Here is an 11,947-nt window from a genome sequence, read left to right as displayed (position 1 = left end):
GTACCTATATCATATATGTAGTGTTCTATAAGTATGTTAAGTGTGGTGACGAAAAAATTTTGCAGAAGTAATTCAAAAATTCTCAATTTTACCGAAGTAAGAATTTGGGTCTAATGTAATGTAATGTTCGTTGACCATTTTATAATCAATAATTTTTATTCGTTATCTGTAACCAAAATTTTCCATTGTTATAGTTTGTATAACAATATTGATATATGTAGTTAATTAGACATTGTTTTTGTGTTACGACATAATTGTTTTTTGTTAGGTAACCCGAACATTTCGCGGTAACTCCGTATCTTTTTTATCTTCATGTAATAAAAATTATTAAATATTCACTTTAGAATTAAATTATATATTTAGTAACATACTAAATTCTAAGAAAAGATCAATTCGAAACGTACCTAACACTTATGATATAAAAAATTGTACCAAAACTTTGTACAGTGAATATTATGGTACTAGCAAAAAGTATTTTTTATCATTCTATCTTTGGAAATCAAATTATGATTAATAACGCAGATACTGTCGACAAAATATAATATAATCCCTAATCAATGATAAAAAATTGTTGAATATAACGAGATATTAGATGACAAATGACTGACAGAATATGAAGCTTGCTAAGAGAATTTAACACATTATTAATCTGTGATTATTTGTTCATTTTTACGCTTAGAGCATTTTTACTCTAATACAGGGGGCACGGAGACCAATGAACGACAGAACAAAGAGGTTTTCTATAGGATTACTTATGTCAATAATATTAATTTCATCAAACAGTCAATACATTCTCAAGTAGTGTGACCTAACCATTACCAAAACTTCATAAGCTTAATTATGTCAATTAGTAGCAATAGCGGATTCTATTCTTTAGCGTTTCTGCCATTTGTCACAGGCCCGAAGAATATTGTTGGAGATACCGCCAAAACTGTTTTAGGGTAGAAGTGACCTGAATTACCTAATGTATATTAAATTAATATATAGCTTTTATATATGTTTTAATTCATATATATGTAGATGCAAAATAAATCTTCGAAATCTTAAAATGATATTAAGTTGCGTGCAATAGATCTCTACCTAATTCCGGATATGTCACTTCGAAAATTATAATAAAATCTGACTTAACACAACTTCAATACTTTCTAATTTCTATCCTACTATAATTATTTATTGAAACAAGCTGCAATCACAAGCGAATTGAGAATCGAAATGTAACTAACTACATACCTATATGTATATAAAATAAAACACTATAAAGTGGGGATTGTTTTCATTTTAAAATTGAAATACCTACGGAGAAAAATAACAATGAAATTTCAAGATAAGGATTTGGATTGGAGCTATCATTGGCGGAAGGCCAATGCCCCTCAGCTGGGCTAAAGTTCTTTGATAATACAAGGGGAGCGAAATAAATCTAATCTCATACGTATAGTATCTATATGTGTCTGTTTATATACAGAGATGTTGTGCTCTCTCATCCAACAAAGGCTGAACTGATTTACCACAGACTAAGTAATAGGTATTACCCGAGAAGCGATGTTTGCATATTGCAGGTGGATTATGGCCGAGGATAACATGTTTTATAAGAAAAATGTATACATACGTACTATAATAAATACTACTTCTATAAAATTAGTGTGCGATCCTTCAAAAGTCTGTGATATAATCATACCTTTTTTTTTTATAGTGGGGAAATCTTCCAAAGATACCCAGTGCCCCCGGGGAAGGAGCCGTGGGTTATGTCGGATTCTTACCGACTAAAACCCCACTGTGTTCCATCGAGCCGCTTTAATGTGATATAATCATACCTAGTAAATTTCTCCTGATCGAATTTCGGCTACGGCCAATTTAATGGACACGTGCTTAACTAACATACAAGACAATTAATTACTATTGTAGATATTTAGTTTTTTACTAAGTACAGCCTCATAAGTGGTATGCCAAACATTAAATAAAACAATAACATTCTACAACAAGCCAAGTTGCAATCATACAAGTCTTTATAGAGATTTACAATTTAAACCATTTAAAATATTCCGGAATCTCCACGTATAGACATTATCTAATCAAATTATCATAAACTTGATCCGAAAAAACCATGTCTACGTATTATATCATAAATGGTTTTTCTAATACCTATGTACCTAGCCTGGTTTTTCTCAAGCGAAATAAGATTCTGGATTTAAACTGGGTTTTCCGTTTAAACATTTTCTATTATTTCAAGTCAAAAGACATTAATAACGAACAAGCCGATATGATACAAAATTATATTAGAAATGATGAATTATAAATTATTAAAACTCTAAAATATCTAAGTAAAATTTTTCGTCAAAAGAGCAATCTAGTTGCTTAGTCTAGTTGAAAAGGATGAAGTGGAAATTTGCCTTCCATTTTAAACATGATAAAATATTTATTCTTCGAATGGCTCTTGGTCTATAATATGATGCCGGATACTCTCACAGGAGTTCTTTTATGTTCAAAGCCACGTGATTCATGTTTGTATGAAATAAAATTGTATCCTATTTCATATCCTTCTAGCCACAGACATACAATGTATGATATAATTCGCTATGCAACAATCGTTACCACTCTAATATTGTAGACTTCGAATATTATTTGTATACAAATTAATATCAATGAACTGTCTATTCGTAATGACAACTTAGAAGTATTTGAACAGGTTGATATTATGGACACAGAATACATAATAGTAGCTAAAAGTTATGGATCTAAAAGTGTAACTAATTAATACACCACCTACCGCAAGTAAAAATTTTCTTCATATTAATTTTGATTCGGCTAATCTCGGAAAAAACTTGATCCATTTCAACGGTTAATTATAGCTAAACTATTTAGAAAAGAAACTCTCAATTATACACACAAATCGCTTTGCCCTTTTTGTGTCACAACGAATCATTTATTGAACATTAGGTTACTGTTGAAAATTTCATGAATGGGAAAAATACAAAAAATACTTTAAGACTTTACTTCGTGAACGTTTAAGCTTTTCTCGAGCACTTTGTCACTTCTTTTGTTACACAGTTGCATTTTCTTACAATTGTTTTACAGTTTAATATTCACAAATGGAATCGTTTACGAACAACGAAACGATTTCTAGTCTATAGAAAACTTTCTAAGTAGTTTTTCAGAAATGTAAATTTTATTGGAAAAATATTCATTGGATGTTTACTGCGAGGAGCTTTTAATGTTTCAAGCAGATTTTCACAGCTTCCATTCTTACTATATGTTACTACATAGTACATACCTACATAATACCCGTAGCATCTCAAGAAATTACGGGGTATAACATTAATTTGTACAAATACCCCGTAAATTATATGATACAATTACATAATAAAGAAAATAACATTTTGCCTTTCTGCTGCATGCTGAAGCTCTATCTAGCCCTATGCTATTGGATTCGCTCGCAAGGCACCAAGGCTTAGCCTATGCGTTATTATAATATTGACCTATAGGTCAATGGTCATACTCCCAAATATATCAAATGTCAGCATAATCGTTCTTGTTTGATATATCCATCAATAGCACTTTCATCATATTCGAATTCTTATTAAATTGGGCTGTAGAAAAGTTAATCTTCAAAACATTTACCAAAAACTTACACAGAAAAAACCATTCTTCTTTCGTATAAAAGCAAAGCTTTCTCTTATTTAAACGAACATTAACATTTAACGACACACGTTTCATAATTTCCAGAATATCTTTCTATAGTCGTACAACAATGGGAGATTTCTCCTCTCCAGGTTAAGTGCAGATAATCGAGGGTTCCTCGAAAGGCGACGCGTGTGACAACTGACATGCGCCAACTTCTACGAACACATTTCTTCATACGCTTTCTGTGTACACTCGCTGAGTAAAGTTATTTTGAAAGCAGATAATATCGTACGTTTGGATTTTTAAAATATGGTATCTAGAGCAAAGTTTCATGAGTGAATTTTTTACTGTATTTGGTTTGTATCTTGTTGAATATTAATATATGTAGAAATAATAAATTATAAACGCTGATTACTAACAAGCAGTGCGGTATCTTATAAAACTATAATACCTAATATTTTATAGAACAGATTTATTTCATCGGAAAAAATTACATTCCAAAATGACTGTTACCTAAGTATCGTTTTTATATTAATTCATGAGACGTTGAATTAAAGCAGTTGTAAAATAAATATTTACTTCTATATGTATTTTTCTATTACTAATCCATTCTGTTGCTGACTGTACACGCAACACATGGTGCACATATGGTTATTGTACTCTCTTCTCCCAGCGTCATTTATTAATCGAAATTATAAATTTCTTAACGTCATTGTGATAATGACGAATATCCGACACAAAAAAAAACCTTAATTATAGCTATTATCAAAAGATTTAAGACGTGTTCATGCTGACTATCTGCAGGACTGTATAGTGTATTTACAATTGGCCATGACTAGATAAAATTGGTATGGAAGATCTTCCTAATTATTAGGTCTTAGAGATTATTATCATATATAGGAAAGATCTTTAAATCTGGATAGGAGAATTATTAAATCAATATTTCCAAGAGCACAATTATCGTGAATTCAATAAGAGCGCAATTTGTCGTCACGAGGCAAGAATAATTTCATTGGAAACTCAATGGACGTAACGAGTCAACAAGGGAACAAAACGCTTCGTAAAAAAGCTTTAATTTTAATTTAACGTAACGGTATTCCAGGTTTTCAGAAACAAGAACTAATCAATTCCAATATCCTATGTACTGAATCATGCTGTTGGATGTTTGCGTGGAAAATCATTGTATTGGATTCTAAGAAGAATTTTTTACTATCTGTTTACGAGAAACACTTTAGATATCGTTATTCCATGAATTTTTTTCATTTGATGCCTTTTTAATTGCCAATTGCAAATTCGAAAAACAATTATAAAGAAACTATTACAATAAGGCATATTACTGGGAAGTAATAAATGATGTTTGTTTTCTTATAATATAATTAGATGAATTATAAGGTGTGTGTATAAGTGTTGAGTAGATGAAATAAATACCTACATAACCTTTTTTTTAGAGACTTCTCTACACGCTTAAAAGCTTGGTTTAAAGATTACCTACTAAATAGATTGATTTGTTTATTAGGATTAGGTACTAATTTAAAAATAAACATTAGGATTAAATTAACATTTGGAAGGCAATAAATCTTATTTACTTTCGTATATTTTCACATCAGACAAATTCATAAAGTTTAAATTAAAATAAAGTTCTAAAGGAAAAGGTTCTTCTCGCCTCATCTACGGGTGGATATTTTTTTCTGTTGAATGGTAGATATTGTATTTTTTCAAGGAAAAGTATTTTTTCAAAATAACTATTATTTTCTTAATCTGAAAATCCGTTGAGCCGTTCTTGAGTAACAAGTGTATAGGTAGTTCTATACTAACACTGCTTTCTATTCCAGATACAGTATATACAAAAACAGGTACCTACCAATCATAAACACACATTTTCACTGCTTTCTCAATCATTTCGTAGATTACACATACCTAAATAGATGCTAGAAACCTTAGTTAGAAACATTATCATTACTGAAAGAATCCCCACCAAAATAAGAAAAAAAATGTATGGTACCATAAATATTGATATTAATTTTACACACCTCGATTTTGACTTTGACTGGGATTACCGGATACCTCCTTAAAATTAATGCCTACCTTGTTGTTATTATATTATGGTCAGTATTTTGACGACACAGCTTGTACACTGAATTTCCTTTACTTTTCCTTCCTTGATATCCTACGTAACGATTTCGTCAAGAGAATTTACGTCAATCGTTTACGATGAATGGGTCAAATTTACACATAATTTGTGTCGTAGGTGTCATAATGTTGCCTCATATAATTTAATTATTATATGAGTAGGTAATACATTATCATCTCTGTGACGTAGATATCGTGGTGAAATGATACGCCACTGATAGGTAAGCCATGACTAAATGAGGAACACGGTTATTTATTTCAAACTGTATGTTGTTTGAAATATTGCCGCGTGTGAAAAACAACATCAATCTTTTTAACGTTGACAAAATAATCGTGTAAAACGTTGAAAGTAAAATGTTAAATGATGATATTCATTCAAAAACACACTCGTGTAGCGTAAATGTCACTCTTGCAATATATTTATAGATTCTGCTCTGAATCAGTTTATCGACGCACGTGTCCACGTGTAGGATATGCTTGGCGAAAAATCCTGGAAAACAAAATGTCCTTTTGTACATTCCATTATCTATACTAATATTATAAAGCTGAAGAGTTTGTGTGTTTGAACGCGCTAATCTCGGGAACTACTGGTCCGATAAAAATTATTTCGGTGTTAGATAGCCCATTCATCGAGGAAGACTAGGTAGTCTATATGTAGGTACATATCATCACGCTAAGACCAAAAGGAAAGGACACTGCGGGTAAAACCACGGAGCACAGCTAGTAATAGATATTTTGTCACTTGAAACTTGAAACTTTTTTATTCTATTTAGCATAATTATTCTTCATCAGATGTAAATTGTAATAGGTAGGTAATAGGTATACAATACGCCATAGAACTATAAGTAGGTTGTTACCGTGTTGCTACTAAGGTCAGCTAACACAGAATATGGGTTGCAGGCTGCAGCCCATAATCAAACACAAGAAGATACTTAGTTGGTGAGACACGAATTTCAAAAGCTTCTAAGTTGGTATTATAATTGGAGTGACCATCACCATCCACAACGCTTGCATATTATATTTTGTCATTCTTATTTGTTACAATCAATAATTTATCCTTTTTGTTTGTAATCTGTAAGCATGATTGTGAAATGTTCAATTAAAACTATCCTAAAATGTGTCTTTTATGTAATTAAAGACACATTTTAGGATAGTTTTAATTATACACATATACACAAATATTAAAATAAATTAAATAGATCAAAGTAAATAAAAATTATATTAATTTCAAACAAACAGCGGTTCCTAAAATGCAGTTATCTGCATGTACATACTTCTTCTGTTTATGTACATACAATATAATAATCGATATAAGCCTATAGTTTCATAATTATAATAATTTAATTATTTAACAAGAATTTGTTAATACGTCAATAATTGTCGACTCATTGGCGTTTTATTGTTCGTGCGGAAAATCGTTTCCATGAAACAGACCAAAATACACGAACCACCACAAATACAGGCTTATTAAAGTGTTTACATTATGGTTCATTGAATTTCAATGGCTGAAAATCTCTCAATAATTTGCGTGGAACATATTATACGTAAACTACTTAGATGTATAATAATTAGATTGTAAACTACATATATAATAATTAACTACCTAGGTGTCCCAGATCACTTAGGAAAACAAATAGAATGATAAAAAATACATGGTATCCGATTTTCAAATCTACCCGATATGCACATTTCGTGAGAATCGGTCTAGCCGTCTCGGAGGAGTTTGACTACATACACCGCGACACGAGAATTTGATATATTAAAAGATTGTATTGATAATAATTTGGCGCATATCTAGTAACTTGTCTTAAACATGATTCATTCATGATAGCAGGTATTACCTTGTTTGTTACTTTTAAAAACGAACATCGACTATGACTAGCGTTTTTTTTTTAGGAAATATCGAAATATGAATCGCAGATAATACGACGTCAAGTCCCTAACTTTCCTCGTCATGGCACAGTAGGTTGATCTATGATAAAATATGAGATATTTTATTTTTGAAGTTTTTTTTTATTCAATTGGTAATGGAAAAACTTTCTCCTTTATATCGTCAGGAAAATGGTTGTCACACAATTTAAACCATCCTAAGATAACGAACGCTCTTCACATCTCAGACGTATACAAATAGTCAAATAAGGATATTATTACACTGACCATACAGATATTTTTTTAGAATTATCTAGTTTAAAAATTTGTCACGATGACTCAAAATTTTTTGTGTGAAATTTTGAATTATAATTTGCAATAATCGCTCACGTTTTATCAGCTTTATATTTTCAAATCACCAATGATTCTGAAATTTCAATAATCCATGACCTTTTTACCATTTATTTACGTTTTAGTTAATTGGAAGCAAATGAGTAACGGAATAGAGACACAGAAAACAACCACATAGTACGAACGAAAATAGTTTCATGTTTTTCATGTATTTGGTTAAGTTAGTAGAATTTAAAACAAATAGCTAATTCCAGTTACTAACTTTAAATTCTTTATTAAAAAAAAAAACAATTAGGTAAGTATAGTAATTAAATACATAGTATTTTTATAAATCCTTAAACCTCGAGAAATATTTCAGTATAACTTTAAAAAACTCTGCTCTTATAACTTTCATTTGGCCTCTTTTCAAACAAGATTAAACAAATACAGATGTAGCGCACACAATAATTTTTAAAAGTCTAAAATTAACGGGATACTTCGAGGAAAAATTTCGATATGTTTACGCAACTCGTTAAAACTATAAATGCTCTACGGCTAGACGAGCCGATTCTTAGAAACGAGAAATCGTAAATTATATCGGGCCTTAGTATGAGTATGTACAATGTACATCTATTTGTTTCTTTGAATGTCTATTTTTAAGTAAAAGAGGTAAGTTCTATAACTACCGACTGGACTCTGCTTGTTATCGATCATCATACAAGTCTCTAAAATATTTGTATGAAGTATTGGGATTTTTCCTGAAGATTTTTCATGAACAATTTATTCACTTAATATACATTACATATTATCGGACTACATATTAGCATTCTATTAACAGTTTCTTATTTTCTCAAGACTTACACTAAACCTTTGTAAGTACGAATTATTTATCTACCAAGAATTCAAAAACATATCTGATAGGTATATTATGTCACCAATAACCATTTAGTATTGGTCTAAGATCCGAATATAAGTCGAAATGCAACGGCGTGATAATAAAATGAGACCAATTTTATAATAAATTTAGTGTATTAAAAAATGTATTAAAAATGGGTTGACTGGGAAAATCATGGACAGGATATTTTTTATTAATTATTAAAAAAAAATTATTTTCATTTTTTATTAATTGCAGTTTCGAGATAATAAAACAATTTTGTAATAAAACAGCGCTGACATAATTTTTTTTTCATCATCCTATCAAGTGAAAGTAACTGGTATACCGACATACCTGTTTATACCTGCCAACCTAGCCGTTTGTCCCGGTAAATATTAGAAAACGACTATGCCTGCATATTCTGTAGGTTTCATACTTTAAGTCTATTACAATTTTTTTTTATTATGTTGATACTGCAATTAATTAAAAAAAATGTTTTTTTTTTTTTAATTCATTAAAAATGTCCTGTCCAGGATTTTCCCAGTCAACCCATTTTTAATACATTTTTTAATACACTAAATCTTATATATAAAAATGAATCGCAAAATGTGTTGGTAAGCGCATAACTCGAGAACGGCTGAACCGATTTCGATAATTCTTTTTTTATTATATTCCTTGAAGTACGAGGATGGTTTTTATGTAGAGAAAACGTAAATATGTACCACGGGCGAAGCCGGGGCGGACCGCTAGTTTATTATAAAATTGGTCTCATTCTATTATATCACGCCGTTGCATTTCGACTTCTATTCGGATCTTAGACCATATCTTTCATTTAGTTTCTTACTTTAAATTACTAAAGGAAAAAAAAATCACCCCCGACAGTTTGAATATGTATCTATAGGTACTCGGGAATTCCACCATAAAATGTGCCTAACTACGCCGCAAGTAGAGTTCAAAAGAAAACTTGTACACGTGTGCTATTTTTCTAAGAAGTTCAGGTGAAGTACAAAATAATATGACTAATAATATTTTTCCCGCTATTGACTTATCCATTTTGTAATGTATATGTTACGGCTAAAGGTAGGTGAGAACATAAACTTAAGATTAGCCGGCTAAACTTAGGTTTATTTTCGACGAGGTGTTAATGTTAGTTTGTTCTATCTTTAGCCGGCTAAACTTAAGTGTAACCGCAGGCCCGTGGCTAAAAATGTCGGGGTGGGTAGATTTGGTTACTATAATACATGTAAGGAACAGGGCGAGTGTTTTCTGGCACTTCGCCGGCTGCTGCCGCAGCACGCTCGCTGCGCTCGCTCGGCTCGTGCGGGTCTTAAGAGTTCTAACCTAACCTAACCTAGCCACCAGCTTTCTGCCCTGAGTCGGGGTGGGTAGATTTGGTTACTATAATACATGTAAGGAACAGGGCGAGTGTTTTCTGGCACTGTGCGGGCCCCTCAAGCCCTCCACCGGCCCGGCGCTAACCAAATCTACCCACCCCGACATTTTTAGCCACGGGCCTGCGGTTACACTTAAGTTTAGCCGGCTAAAGATAGAACAAACTAACATTAACACCTCGTCGAAAATAAACCTAAGTTTAGCCGGCTAATCTTAAGTTTATGTTCTCACCTACCTTTAGCCGTGACATATATAATTTCCCAATAATATACCGCATAGTTATCAGGTGTGCAGTGTGCGATAATAATTTTTACATCTGAATTGAGTTTGAAAAAAAAAGAAAATTTCAATTCATCTACACTTCTACACTAATAATTATTCTACACTAATAATAATTCTAATAATTATAAAGAGGAAAACTTTGTTTGTTTGTTTGTTTGATTGTAATGAATAGGCTTATAAACTACTGGACCGATTTTGATGAAATGGCACAGATAATCTTTAGACCCTGAGAAAGAACATAGGCTACCTTTTATTGCGAAAAATGTACCACGGGCGAAGCCGGGGCGGACCGCTAGTAAACATTATATACATATTGGGTACTATGTGATGGGGGAAAAGTACCTATAGGATCTTGCGATACTTTACTGAAAAATAGAGTCATTTTTGTTTTTATTTGATTAATTAATTTACGATGTAAATAACAAGTTACCAAACATAAAATTATGACACTATTATATAAAATAACTATTAGGACGACCGACGACGATGTATGTAGAATAGAAGGCAAGTTCTCTAGAAATTAATTTGTTTTATTGCAAACAAAGGAAACTGCGGGTGGTGGCTACTTAGTATTAATACAAATAACAAATAAGCGAAAATTTATTACACGTCCATTTATCCGACATGAATTACACATGTTCGCAGTCTTAAACATGTTGATGAACGTATTCCGGGAAACAATTTTAATCAAAATTATTACACGAGATAGGAGCACTCAATTAACGAAACGCCTTATCTTATCTCGATCCGACAAGAATACTGCGCCTCGCAATTTTAAGGAGCTCGTTATAATTTATTGCATGTTACAAATGACTTTTGTTATTTAGATGTTGTGGCTTGTGGCTTCCAAATACGCGAAGTCTTATTGTCGATTAAAATAATTGGTTGGCAAAGAACGTATGCGGAAATTGTGGGCACATTTCATTAAATATGTACATATTTACATACAGTAATACTGTAATAACATAAAGATATCCAAACATTAACAATTACAAATACGTTTGTCGTTTGCATTGCGATTGAGCTATTTTTTAACTAAGTATTAACGACTATAATATTACCTTACACGTCTCTCATTAAAAATTCCTTTTTAGCAATAATTATGATGATAGATAAAGATAATAATGATAAATAATTCCATGTTTAGCACAACACCCTCATATTACCATATAGTATCGATTATTTAAAACACGGTGTCGTTACACGTATTCCGAGAAGTATCCAATTATTGGCTTTCAGTCGTGTCCCCAATGACAATAATTATGAGACGATTAAAACGTCATTAACGAAATTATCTCACGAGGGCCGACAAGGTGAAACTGTAATGGGTTTGTGTATATTTTATGGCCTATATATTGAATGCCTCATTGTTAACTGCCTTGTAAATTCATCTAATATGCATGCGACATTGCATCGTTTCTTTGAAATACACAAATGGCTTGTTTTCTCGAA

Source organism: Colias eurytheme, chromosome 8 (genome assembly GCF_061535395.1).
Source record: "Colias eurytheme isolate Ceu_HAF_F1 chromosome 8, ilColEury1 Martin Lab GWU primary, whole genome shotgun sequence".
NCBI classification, from domain to species: domain Eukaryota; kingdom Metazoa; phylum Arthropoda; class Insecta; order Lepidoptera; family Pieridae; genus Colias; species Colias eurytheme.
The sequence above is the reverse complement of the archived record's forward strand: the minus strand, read 5'-3'. Positions refer to the sequence as shown.